Genomic DNA, 13,477 nt, shown 5'->3' with positions numbered 1-13,477 from the left:
AGGGAGTGTGAAGTTCAATTCTGCAGTTTTCAATCAATCTGATATTTGTAAAGTGCAAACTACTCACTCGTACGGGTCTGCAGGCGCTGGGGGCCGGCGTGGAAATTAAGTGAGCTATTGCCCAGAGTCACATGGTGCTATCCTGAGCTGTCGCTAGAGCCGGTGATCAAAGCCAGATCTCTGTGCTTCAAAGTCAGATGGTCTGGCCGCTGTGCCACAGCTGTGTAGAGAATACATTTTGGCGAGTGTCCGGGAGTTGCCGTTACCTGGCCCTAAAATAGCGGGCCTAAGTTGTCAGTTATAGGGTGGCTCTAAAAAGAGCCCTTGTGTTTATTAGTTGGAGCTACATATAAGTGTGGATGCACAGCTTCAGGTTATTCAGAATAACTCGATTTCCCTGATCTGTGAAGTGTACCCCATCACTTCTGTAGATATCAGCCATATCAAAACGTATGTTGTTGTTGTTGTAGATCGACCCCATTCTATGGTCTCTGAGGTATGCAGACACAGCTTTGTTGACATTCTTCCTAGATTTTTCAATCTGAGGACAAAATTGGTTTGACCATTTCCGCTTCTGTCTTTGTCATATATTGGAATATACAAAGACAGTTTGAGGCAAAAGCAACATCAATTGTCGAAAGGTGTCTTTCATTAGCATTTCCAAACCTACACCAGTCAATGTGCCTAGGTCGTTTCCACCACAGTGCACAATCATGAGGTCAGGGTGTAGAAGATGCAAACATGTTTTAACCAAAGGCAACAATTGGTACACTTCAATCCTCATTTTGTAAACCTAGGTCTAAGTCAATACGTCTCTGTTCTGCATACCTCTTGCACCTGAAAACATAGCTATGTCCTATGATCCACACTAGCATTTCGAAGGTATGGCTGGGAAGTATGGATAGATGTCTGTAGCTCATGCCGTCCGTTCGTAGACTAAGAGATATGTTTAAAGGTGGGGAACTACCTTTTTTTCTCATTCAAAACGATAACTGATTGGGAGATGAAAAGGATTGTTTTTTAAAAGTAGGGTGCACATTCGTTGTGTGGAAAAGCATCTTTGTGATTGGTTAAGAAAAAGGAGTTTAAACGTGGAATACATATCATAGGATAAAATTTGGTCAAGTCAACCACACCTGCTACTTGCATATGGAAGGCACTGTTCAAACTTAAATAATCGTGAACTTTTAACCTGCATGTGCCGTTAAATGTTCGAGAAAATGTTGCAAAGAAAATCGTTCGGTTGAAAAAAATTGCTAAACTTTTAACCTGCATGTGTTGTAGAATGTTCTAGAAAGTGTGTTGATAGAATTTGTTGCACTTCTGACTTCTATGTGTCCTTGAATATTAAAAAACCTGTTTATATGGAAAATTCAGAAATAACCAATAGAGAGAAGTTTTGCAATCTAAAAGAATCAAGGAACTATTCTAATTTGTTCTTTACATGTATTTATGTGTGGAGTAACAAAATTAGACACAACAGCACCAGGAAGAGGAACAAGCAGGGAGTGGGGAGATGAGGGGAGATGGGCACAATGGCACACATGCAAAATTAAGTACAGCACAACTACAGGCAAACCATGGCCAAAATGAAACACACCAACAAGGATCACAAGTCACACAACCCGCCAACATCACACCACTGAACAAGCTCAGAAGAGAAAACCGCACTGCCAGAAAGGGAGAAGGGTGAACAAAACCTCACATTAAGGGACACACACGATGCAGCACACACACATAGGAAGCAGAGCACACCAACATCCAACACAATGTTGTCCAAACACAAACATTCGCACAATCGAACACAGGACACAAATGCAAACGCCTGCGGCGAATAAACATCCAAAAGCGTCAGTACGAAATTGGCACATGAGAACGCATAAGTACAAACCCACAGTCCGTATGGGATAGCAATTCACATATGGCAGGCAGCCAGAGAGTCCGTGACACACACATTGGCATACAAATCAAGACACAACACGTTTGGAGACAAGTGAAAATGTGGAAACTTTATAAAAAAGTGAGTGTCAGTACGGCCAAGAGTAGTGCCACGATATGCAGACAAATGCAGCAGCATGTCTGAATAAGGAACGTAGGAAAACGTCCATGTTCACCTCGGGGTAGTCCATCACCTACACACATCAATGTCAAGCAGCGTTTGTTGTACGCCCCTCAGACAGGAGTCAAACGCCAATGCAGCCATGTCCACTGTCGTCTTGGGACATGTGACCAGATGCACAACGTTCAATGATGCGGCGGGACACGTGCAAGGTGGCACATCGAGTCGTGGTTGCAGGTACCTTGTCACTCGTCCATGAATGCGAGTGCAGCTGTGTAAGCCACTATCTCTAATGAGTTATGGTTGGCCACAATATTTGACATGTCATCGACGTAATCCATCAGCTGACCTGGACAGATGTGCTGACTCCAACCACTGTACCCAATGTGCACCAAAGCAGAATCTGGAAGTGCATTCCAAGACACGTGCAATCTCCCAGGCCCAGTTCCCAACATGCATGCCAAACATCCATGTATGCCATAAACAGGCATCACCATGACACTCCTGGTCATGGGCCAACAGGGGGCACACACACCCGTCGTAATCCATGTCAGCTAAACACACGTTGGAGAGGCACTTGTCCATGCACCACTCGGATAGGCACGTGCGACATTGCAATACAGGTTGAACGCTGGTGACGTCCGCAATGCAGAAGCTCGGCCGGTAAGTGATCCGCAGCACTGCCAAAGGCAGTGCACACAGGACATGCAGCAGACGTGCAAGGTATAGGTGGACGTGAATGGAGTCGACCATGTGTTCAGAATGCCGTACTATGTGTCAGTGGCTCTGCTGGTAGCTGCACTGGCTTGCCGTGTGCCATTCTTGAGGAATGAAATGGCACAGCTTGGATCAATGAGCCAGGTCTGTTTGCAATGAGTTTGTGTTGTGGTGGGAGTACGTGTGAAGGCCATTTCACGCACGCTAACTACGACAAAGGACTTTTGAGTGTGGGATGTGCACTCGTTGTTCTCAAATCAGGCAGTGCGTAGTATGGGAGATGGATGCAAATATTATCGTATCTGTCAGGGGGGGCTGGCCACTTGCAAGTTTCTTCTCGGAGCAGCAGATGTGTTAGCGAAGGATAGCTCAGACCAATAACCTTTCATCCCTACAGTAACTTCTCCAGCTGCATTCATACAGGATGTGTACAAAAGCCGGTCATGGGTGTTGTGGGATGTCTGTGACCCTGGTCATCCTGGATGAGATGCCCAGCATGTGGCACATGGATGGGTTCACTGTGTGTTACATTGCCAAACAGCTGCTCCTCCCTTCCGCAAGCCCCCACACTTTTGTGTGCTGCGCTGTTGTATCCCGTGCACTCCTACGGCACACCATTGTAATACCTATTTGCGCATGTCCTGCGGCATTCCAATCACACCGTGACACTGCTTTTTGGAGGTGGTGCATGCCACTTTACAACATCGACTGCTGCGGCCCTTGTGGCGGCCACACCAGAACACAGAGACACACTTACTGCACTTCTTGCACACGGACATGTGTGGGACACTCCGTTCCCCTTGCGGGACAGGCTCACCCCTGCACTGACCTGTGAATGCCAGACCAGCACACGCCGCTTGTGCATGCAGGAGGATGCATGAATAGCTACATCTCCAGGCTCACTGTCAACGCTGAGGTGACATGGTAACGTCCGCTGAAGACAGCACACTGTGAGGTTGCAGGGCCTGTGCCAATCATGCTTACACAATGACCACACGGACACACTTGCTCAGATGCGGGTTTGGGAGGTGTTGGCGGTCCTGGGTTTGTAGCGATGAGTGTTGTGGCCCTCATGGGTATCTGTGTATCATGCTCATTGATTCTATGGCACCTGTGGGTGTTCAGGTGTGGCTCTTGGCTGTGTTCCCTTTCATGCTACAGGTAGTTGTCCTGCTTATCACCAGCAGAAAGCAGGTGTAAAACCTCTGCTGCTAACGCGGCTTATCGCCGGAATTTGTTTTGCATCGCAGTTTTTGCCTTTCGTTGTGAAAGTTGTGATGTGCCTTTTTTCGTGTACAGAAAAATAAATTAACTGGGCAGTGTATCCCATCAATATCCAGCACCTGACCCACTATTCCCAATCAATATAAATACAATGAGATGTCTTCATTGATTTTTATGTGTACACTGTAAATGCACCCACTAGTGCAATTCAATACAGGATTTTAATATTTGGAATAAATCGCAAAGGTGCACCTCGTGTGTTTTTGCACGGGAACGCCTACTCTGCATCTCATTATCAGCACTCTAATGCAACTAAAATTGAGATAAATCTAACACGCTATTCAGAAGCTGGTGCAAACTGCCGACATCACCAGTATTCCCGCGATAACTGCCCAAAAATGTAACACCATGGTGGACACCACCAAATAACAGTAATAAGATCGAGAAAGAGTCACACAGCACTTAAGTAACGACCAAAAACTTTATTCAATTTTTTTTTCTTTTCAACATTTATTTTTTCGTAAACGTATATATAAAGGATAAACTAAATTTAACAAAATGAACAAAAAACAACAAGGCGGAAGACTCCTGTCGGGACCATGAATGTCGACAACACAGCCTGGAAAATAAAGCACAAAATAAGGACGTGTGTAATGCGCATATGAAAGGAGTGAGACACAGAGAAGGAAAAAAAAGCCAGAGAGAAAAAGAGAGGGAAGGAAAGAAAGGGAGTGAGAAAGGGAGAAAGGAGATAGAGAAGGAAAGGAAGGAAGAGAGTGAGAGAGAGAGAGAGAGAGGGAAGAGAGAGAGAGAGAGAGCGCGAGAGAGAGAGATACTGCCACCCCTGCGCATCCATGACCAAATAATTACCTGCTGCCACCGGAGTGTCTACCAGTGGGCACTCCACGTGCCCGTCAAAGCTCCACGGCCCAGCAGATCTCACCGATGTCGCTGAGTCCTGAGTCATGAATGGCGTAGACCACATCAGCTACTCCATGGCCCGGCAGATCTCACACATGTCGCTGAGTCCTGAGTCATCAATGGCGGAGACCACATCAGCTTTTGGTGCTGCTAACCTTGTGCACACGTAAGTCAGCACCACGTGGTAGTAGGCCCCTGACGGCCATACAGCTCGGAGTGTGACTATCCCTCTGCGCAACTTTTCATGGACTCTTTATGATTGAGACCTGGGGAGCGTCCACCATCCAGTCACCACCGGCAAAAAAGGATGTGACGTTGTCGATGCATTATATTTGCGTGGTCCCATGCCCTGTGACGCATGTGCCGGATGTGTGTCGTGTGTGTGCAAACCTGCCCTCAGGGAGTGGCCATGGCATGTTGACAACTAGAGCACTGACCTGCACACCAACAGTGAGTACGCCTGTGACAGGTAGCTATGTGGGGGTGTGAAAACGTGTTCTCAATGGATTTTCCATAGTAATCTTTAGACAAGGCAACAGGTCAAACTGCTGAACGGAATTACGCCAAATTTGGTAGGGAGAAAGGTCATGGTCCAGAAAGCGTGCTTTCTTGCATCAAGTGAAAATATAAAAGAAAGGTCCCGGGGCAATTTAATATACTGGAGCTTTGTCTTTGTGAGATAACCCTTTCATGCTCCCTCTTCCCAACATCACCACTTCGCAGCTATAGCGTTAGAAGCCAGTCCGTCGGCTCGCAGCTCTCTACCTTTGCGAGCTAGTAAGCTGCTGTGCCTGTACCTCTGCGAGCTACTATGTTGCTGTTCCTTTGGGAACAGACGGCTCGTAGTACTGCATCTTTGATTTGACCGGACAGGCCGCAGTTGTCCCTCTGCGAGCCTGGGTGCGAACTGTTCATAAGTCACACTACATAAGCATTGAAAAGCCATTTTGTGATTCAGTCCATCAGCTGGCATCTGTCCGAGGCATTTCTGAAAACATACCGAAGTTCTTTCTGTGAGAGATACGCCTTTCACGCTGCCTCTCCCCATATCAGCAGGTAACGCACCCTCTTTCCACATTACCAACATACCCTCAACAACCTTCTTGGGCCCAGAATTGTCCCTGTGCAGTTGGACAAACAAGAATCTTAGTCATGTATAGATTTACATTTAAAACATTTTATTTAAACAAACCACAACAAATAAAACTGAAGGGAGTCTGGTGCTGTGGCCGCTGCCACGAAGTTGGGGTTACTGTCATTCAGGACTCAGGACACAGTTCCACATGTGGGATCAGCTTGTATTGAACAGGGTTAGTGGCACCACGTGTCGTGCCTTGTGTTGTACAGGGTTAGTGGCACCACATGTCGCCGGCCTTGCATATAGAAATATGCCTGACTGATCAAAGGGAGTCTGGTGCTGTGGTTGCTGCCACGAAGTTGGGGTCACTGTCATTCAGGACTCAAGACACAGTTGCACATGTGGGATCGGCTTGTGTTGAATAGGGTTAGTGGCACCACGTGTAATGGCTTGTGTTGAACAAGGTTAGTGGCACCACGTGTCAAAAATGTGAATTGCGAACTCTGCTGTGCGCAGTGTAGACTGTTATTGAGTGTTTGTTTGCATTTGAAGATGAATTTGGTGATTGTACTAAAGCTATAACTGATATAAAAAAAGTTCTTGAAGCAAGGATACTAAAAGGATATTATGTAGGTTTTAAGCCCGTGATAGTTACTTACCTAGTGGACTCTGTAATTAATGAATTAACAATTAATTTTAATAATGAGCCCTACTGACCACAGTGTAGGCGTATCATGAAAAGATGAAATATGTATAGAATACACTGTCGAAGTGTATGAGCCTGTGATGCTGCTTGGTGCGGACGGGCCACAATGGGAGCAATGTCTCTTGCCTACTGCGTCATCTGCAATCACGATTGTATCTGAATTGTGAGCCCTGCTGACCGCAGTGTAGGCCAGAGGTAGTGGCAAGCAAGGGCCCACAGCTACATGCATAGGTTGGTGGCCCCACCGGCCTGCGTAGTTTAGGTTCAGTGGCACCATGTGTCGCCGGCCTTCCATATGCAAATACGCATCACTATTCGAAGGGAATCTGGTGCTGTGGTCACTGCCACGAAGTTGGTGTCACTGCCATTCAGGACTCAGGACACAGTTCCATATGTGGTATCGGCTTGTGTTGAACAGGGTTAGTGGCACCACGTGTCGCGCCTTGTGTTGTACAGGGTTAGTGACACCACGTGTCACCGGCCTTGCATATGGAAATATGCATAACTGATCAAAGGGAGTCTGGTGCTGTGGTTGCTGCCACGGACTTGGGGTCACTGCCATTCAGGACTCAGGGCACAGTTCCTCATGTGGGATCGGCTTGTGTTGAACACGGTTAGTGGCACCACTTGTCGCGGCTTGTGTTGAACAGGGTAAGTGGCACCACGTGTCGCCGGCTTGTGTTGAACAGGGTTAGTGGCACCATGTGTTGCGGCTTGCGTTGAATTCTGCCTCGAAAAAAGGCCACATGGCGATGACTTGTGGTGCAGTGAGTTAGTAGAACCTTTGGTGATCAGCGTGTACGTACCCTGCGATGATGCGTGGTCTGGGGGTGCCGCACTCGGACCAATGTCTTTTGTCTATTGAATTCTGCCTCAATAAGGCCATGTGACATTGACTTGTGTTGCGCTGAGTTAGTGGCACCCGAAGCACTCCGCGTGTGTGCACCCTGTGATGATGCGTGGTCCGAGATGGCCGCACTGGGAGCAATGTATCTTGTGTACTGGACTGCGTCATCTGCAATCGCTACTCCATGTGAATTGTGATGCCTGCTGTCCGCAGTGTAGATCGAAGGCATTAGTCTGTACAAACATAAGTCTGCGGTGCTGTGCCACTGGGTTCGCAGGGGGCCTGTGTTGAGGAGACCGCGGTCATGGCGGCAGCCTCGTTGCAGGGTGAGGCCTGCCGCTCTGGCACAGTCGTTGATCTTCACAGTTCACAAGTGAACCACGCCCAGAGTCCTGACCTATTTATTCACACTCCTACATTGAAGTGGCGTACGTCAGAGCAGCCCACTCCGGTTACGCTTATGCTTACAAGGGGGGACACACAGCTACATGACTGAGATCTTCCCTAGTGTTTGGCGTAACATGGTTGGGTCCACTGTCCATAACACTACAAGCACCAGTAGTATTTGTGCAGATGGAGAGGTGTGTGTTCTGCATACTGAGATGTGTCCAGCACATCACCGCTACACTTTGCATTGTGTGCATTGTTATTCATGGGTGAATTGCTTCCTTCACATATAGTTTGTTCACACCTGTCCCAATTTTCAGCTATTGTGTGGCTGAGGGGCCATGCCGTTTTAGGAAAGTTCGCTGTCTTGTTCTGCACTGCCTCAGTGGGAGGGGGGGTCCTGGGGTTGGTGGTGGGTGTTGTGGCGTTCTTGGGTGTCGGAGCTGCTGGATCAGTAGGTCTATGACATGTGTTGGTCTTCAGATGTGGCTCTGAGATGGGCTCCCTTTCATACTGTATGTAGTTGTTTAATATTTAAAAGACAAGAAGACATTATATAATTTAAATTACAAATAAAAAAAAATCCAAAAACTATTTTTAGGATATTAAAGTTACAAAATATCTTTTTTTTTTCCAAAATTACTGAGAAAAACTTTGGTTTTAGGAACATTATAATTAGATATTAGTATTTAAATAACCTTTGAAATTCACAAAAAAATAGGTCTCAGGAACATTAAAGTTAGAAATTAGTATTTAAAAAAAAACATTCAAATTTACTGAAAAAATTATTGCCACATTTCCGAACATTGAGCTATTATATGGCTGAGGGACCATGCCATTTTTGGAGGGTTCGCTGTCCTGTTCTACACTGCCTTGGTGGTAGTAGGGAGAGGGGTGGTACGGGGGGAGGTCCTGAGGGTTGTGGCAGTGGGTGTTGTGTCCTTCTTGGGTGTCGGAAAAAACTATAGGTTAAATGAACATTATAATTAGAAGTTACCATTAAAAAAAATGAAATTCACTGAAAAAGCATAGGTTTCAGACACGTTATAGATAGAAATCAGTATTTAAAAAACCTTTGAAATTCACTGAAAAAACCATAGGTTTCAGGCACGTTATAGTTAAAAACTAGCAGTTAAAAAACCTTCGAAATTCACGGAAAAAAACCATTGGTTTCAGGCATGTTATAGTTAGGAATTAGCATTTAAAAAACCTTAGAAATTCACTGAAAAAAACATAAGTTTCAGGGACGTTATAGTTAGTTGGACATTTCACTCATACAAAACCATAGAAATTCCACTGTTATAGTTAGTTCAGCTAACTATAACTTGCGCCCCCGCAATGCACTGCAGATGACGTCACATATTACATCATTCATGACATGGTCAGTGACATCACTGATGACATCACTGATAACATCTCAAATTACATCACTGATGACATCATCCAGTGAATGTGGTTTTCTTTTAAAATTTAAATATGTATTATATATATATATATATATATATATATATATATATATATATATATATATAAATATATATACCAAGCTGTATTGAACAATAAATGGATGTATAAGGGCTGGATGGAGGATTTAGTAGGTGTGACTGACGCGGGAGCGCAAGTTTTAGTTTTTTTAAAGGTTTTTTAAATGCTAATTTCTAACTATAACATGCCTGAAACCTATGGTGTTTTCAGTGAATATATTATATATGTGTGTATTTATATATATCAAGGGCACCTCCGTGATATTCTCTCCGTACTTGCACACCTGGCATTTCCTGAAGCCTCTACTGTAGCAGCCAGGGAGAAAGACAGGGCATGGAGCATAATTAAAGCTGCAGTTTAACCTGTGAAAATCAACCCTGGCATTTTTTTTGGCTTTGTCTTTCTGAACAGCGAGCAGCCAAAATGATATATTTATGGCAACATGCTTAATTGTTTGCATGCTTTAAGTAGCAATAGGAATGATAGAATCTCTCTTCATGTTTCTACACATTCTAAACTAATTCCTTTTTTAAATCTCACTTTTATTAAACTGATTTGAATACTTTGTATAGAAACTGCTTCATGGTGTGTTTAATTTTGAAGTGCAGATTCTACTTTTATTCATCCTGTCTTCAAACTTCCTATCTGTTAAATATAAAAGAGCAACACAAAAAGGATTGTGTTTTGTGAGAAGGGTGGTGGTGATACAAGGAATAAAGTAACCCATGATGAATATGATGAAAATATTCAAAGCCACCTCCGCATTCGATGACCTTATAAACGAGCTTGGCTTTCGGCATTATGACTTGCAATAGCCTTTAAAATGTACAACAGATGCTATTTTCGCCCATATATATTTTTGACATATTCTTTGCTGGTGGATGCAATATTCAGTGCAAAGCTTATCAGAATGAGTAAGAAATGTATTTTTGTTCTTTGAGAACAAGCAGGCAGTCTCTAGTAGATATATACTCTTAACAAGCATAATAGGTTTATGTTCAGGAAAACAAACAGACATTAGAGAAGTACAGCCTTTACTTAAAGCCGGAGTCTTGCATGATTCTCACTGTGACTCTTCTTTCATAAAAGCATCACTAAGCTGTGTGGTTTATTACTCAAAAGATATAGACACTAAGAACCTGGACAGCCACAATATTGTATGTCTTATTGATTATTATAATGTAAGTGTCAGTTAATAGTTTTAAAAACTGTTTTTCCAATCTTGATGTGGATTTACAGCTACTTGAGCAAAATGGATGGTATTGAAGCGCTGCTCATACAAGAGCATCAATGAATACATTGCCGCCTGATTCTAAGCCTGTGGGGCAACCGAACAGCACTCATAGCACAGGTATGTACTTGCAGATTGTGGATCTATGTAACACTGAGTTATATAAATTATGAATCATGAAGAGAATCAAACATCAGACCATAAATAGTGCCTTCGGTCTGTTTTATGTAGTATTGAGTAATTTATTTATGTATGATTCTTGTATCTTAATCTTTGGGTATAATGATTAAAAAACCCACTCCGTTGGTTTTTTTATGGACCTTTGTTTGTCAACAAGGAGCATTCACTTACATCAAACACCATGAACAGTGAAGTCCATTTGGGGCTTCACAAGAATCAATAAAGAAAATTGGTTAAATGATTGTATTAACAAATTAATTCAAATTGATTGATTGATTTATTTAGTAAATAATAAAATGTATTCAACAACATTATAGATTAAAATAATCTATTAGTTGGTATTTGAAAACAAGATAAAATACAACATTATAAGAATTGCAAATAAAATGGAGAAAATACAGCAAGTGTGTTCAATAAAAGAAATAGGCATACCAATTAAATTTCTTCAGTGCGCAAGGTGAGGAGTCGATCTCAGAAACCCAAATGAAGGGATAATAAAAATGCATAGGCACTTAAGCAGTGGAAATTAGCAGAAACTGGAACTTGTTTTCCGCTATAAATCAGCAGGTCTGAATGAGAAAAAGAAGGGCTCTGATAGCTTTTCTCCTCTTGACCCACTTAAACTAAGGAAAAAACACAATTATAGTTCTGCCAAAATGTTATTTTCAGAAAATCTTTCATTTCCTGTTCCCATCAACCAGTCAATAGTCTGCAAATTCCAGGAGCAGGTAAACTTCGTAGTTTCTCACATCTTCACAATGGATTACAGAATCGAGTCCTTGAATTATTACACTGATCACATGTTGTGGTTCAGACAGTTCTTCCCATGAGTCGTGATTACAGCCATCTCCTCTCCTTCTGGTGAGAACTTCACTCTCAGTTGCCTAATACCTAGCAAACACCCAGTTACTAAATGACAGGAAAGTTACATCATCAGCAAAGAGAAGGAAAACATCTTGTGGAAGACAACAGTTTAATGCAAAAGCAAACCTCTTAACCCTAATGTGTAAAGTCAACATTTAGTATGGCATCAGCAGTCAGGCTAACTTAAGTCAAAATAATGTGTTCATGTGCTTTTAATGTCTTCATTTTTCTTTCCTGTGAGACAATGTCTACATCATTTATAAAAAAAAAATAGGCATATTAAGCATATTCCAATAACCAATATAGGTTTTAATATCACCCCAAAAAATCCACTACCATTATTTCCAAGCCGGCTACTTCCAGGAAAAGCTCCTTTGCCAAAAGCTCCTAACACGCTAATTGTTTCTAAATTTTCTACTTCCTGTTTTAAGTCAGAAATGTTCTTTGTAAATTCTTCTATCTTTTTACTCTTGTGTGGTATGTATGAACAGTAATATTGTGCCTTCAACATCTTACAGACTCCACCTTTCCCTAAAATCAATATGTCTAATGCCAGTCAATCTTGCAAAACCATTGATCGAATAGCTACTAATTATGTATTGTCTGCTAACAATGCTCCAGTTGTATTAGTGGCTAACTTATCTACTACTGTAAAAAGAGTTCTTATTTTCTCGTCAATTAGGCTGGCTCCTACTGGGGGAATAATTGCACCAAAAATATCTCCCACTAATAGTGTCCCTTAATTGCCACTATGTCGATATATGTGAGATGTATTCATTGTTAAAACATCTATACTATTTACATGATACATTTTAGGGAACAATAAAGCTAAAGAACAAACACCTTCCCAATCAGGAGACAATTGGGAAGATGCATGTTGCTCACAAATAAAATACGCTCCAGGAATAACTGGTCTTACCCTCTTAATATTTGAACAGGCCCTCTGTATGTTCAAAGCTACTTAGTCCATGTATCTTATTCTGACGTTGTTTCTTCTCTTCTTAAAGCATAGTTTTCCCTTCTGTCATCTGTCTGATTTCAGTCTGGGGCATATCATTTTATTTTATTTCATAATCGTCTTCCTCCCCTTCCCATACACTCTTCAAAACATGTTCCTGTTTTGCTGCTTTATGAAATGTGAGCTCTTCCTTTCTGTAATGCTTAGATCAATTTATTTTCTAAAGGTTTCATTGAGCATGTCAAATTTTGTTCATATGGGTTAACAGTGTCTATCTTTGTAGGGGACCTGAAGACATAATAAGCGTTCTCCATCATTTGTGTGTCTTTTGAGTTCTTGCCGTAAGTGCGTCGGGTATGCTCAGAAGTGGGACCTGGTCTCACTGTGCTACTGGATTCAAGCTAACCTGGCTGATGAGGGGTGAAGCCCCGAAACCAGACCGAGGATGCTTGTTTCTGGTCCAGGGGTGACCTGGCTTGGCCGTTCAGGCTGGACTGTTCCCATGAGGAACAGGGTCTAGACTTACTTGCATATGGCTGCGTCTAAACTGGGGTGGCATGGTGAGCTAATGAACAATGGATTTAGCCCAGATATCTTGACTGGGGGTGAATGTTTTGATTTGTTCTGCATCCTGTCCATCATTTTTGTGTCTTTTACTTTCTTACCCTAAGTGCACCGGGTATGCCCAGACATGGGTCCCGGGCTCACTGTGCCACTGGATTCAACTAGCATGGCTGATGAGAGGTGAAAGCCCAAAACTAGTCCTAGGATGCTTGTTTCCAGTCCAGGGAGGACCTGGCTTGGCAGTTCAGGCTGGAAT

The 13,477-nt window shown here is 43.1% G+C and overlaps 1 protein-coding gene and 1 long non-coding RNA gene across 2 annotated transcripts in view; one reads left to right on the top strand and one right to left on the bottom strand.

The window, feature by feature from the left end:
* SAMD9L (sterile alpha motif domain containing 9 like) overlaps positions 1-13,477 on the top strand; it is a 79,876-nt gene that overhangs the window by 43,255 nt on the left and 23,144 nt on the right. Inside the window, exon 2 of the mRNA XM_085630812.1 lies at positions 10,664-10,775. The gene's annotated coding sequence lies outside the window, so the exon portion shown is untranslated. The remainder of the gene's footprint in view (positions 1-10,663; positions 10,776-13,477) is intronic.
* Positions 11,094-13,477, bottom strand: part of LOC146789210 (uncharacterized) — a 58,622-nt gene continuing 56,238 nt past the window's right edge. Inside the window, exon 3 of the long non-coding RNA XR_014970037.1 lies at positions 11,094-11,744. This is a non-coding gene — a long non-coding RNA (uncharacterized LOC146789210). The remainder of the gene's footprint in view (positions 11,745-13,477) is intronic.

This window comes from Triturus cristatus, chromosome 10, assembly GCF_964204655.1.
Source record: "Triturus cristatus chromosome 10, aTriCri1.1, whole genome shotgun sequence".
In the NCBI taxonomy this organism is placed as follows: Eukaryota; Metazoa; Chordata; class Amphibia; order Caudata; family Salamandridae; genus Triturus; species Triturus cristatus.
The sequence above is the reverse complement of the archived record's forward strand: the minus strand, read 5'-3'. Positions and strand labels throughout refer to the sequence as shown.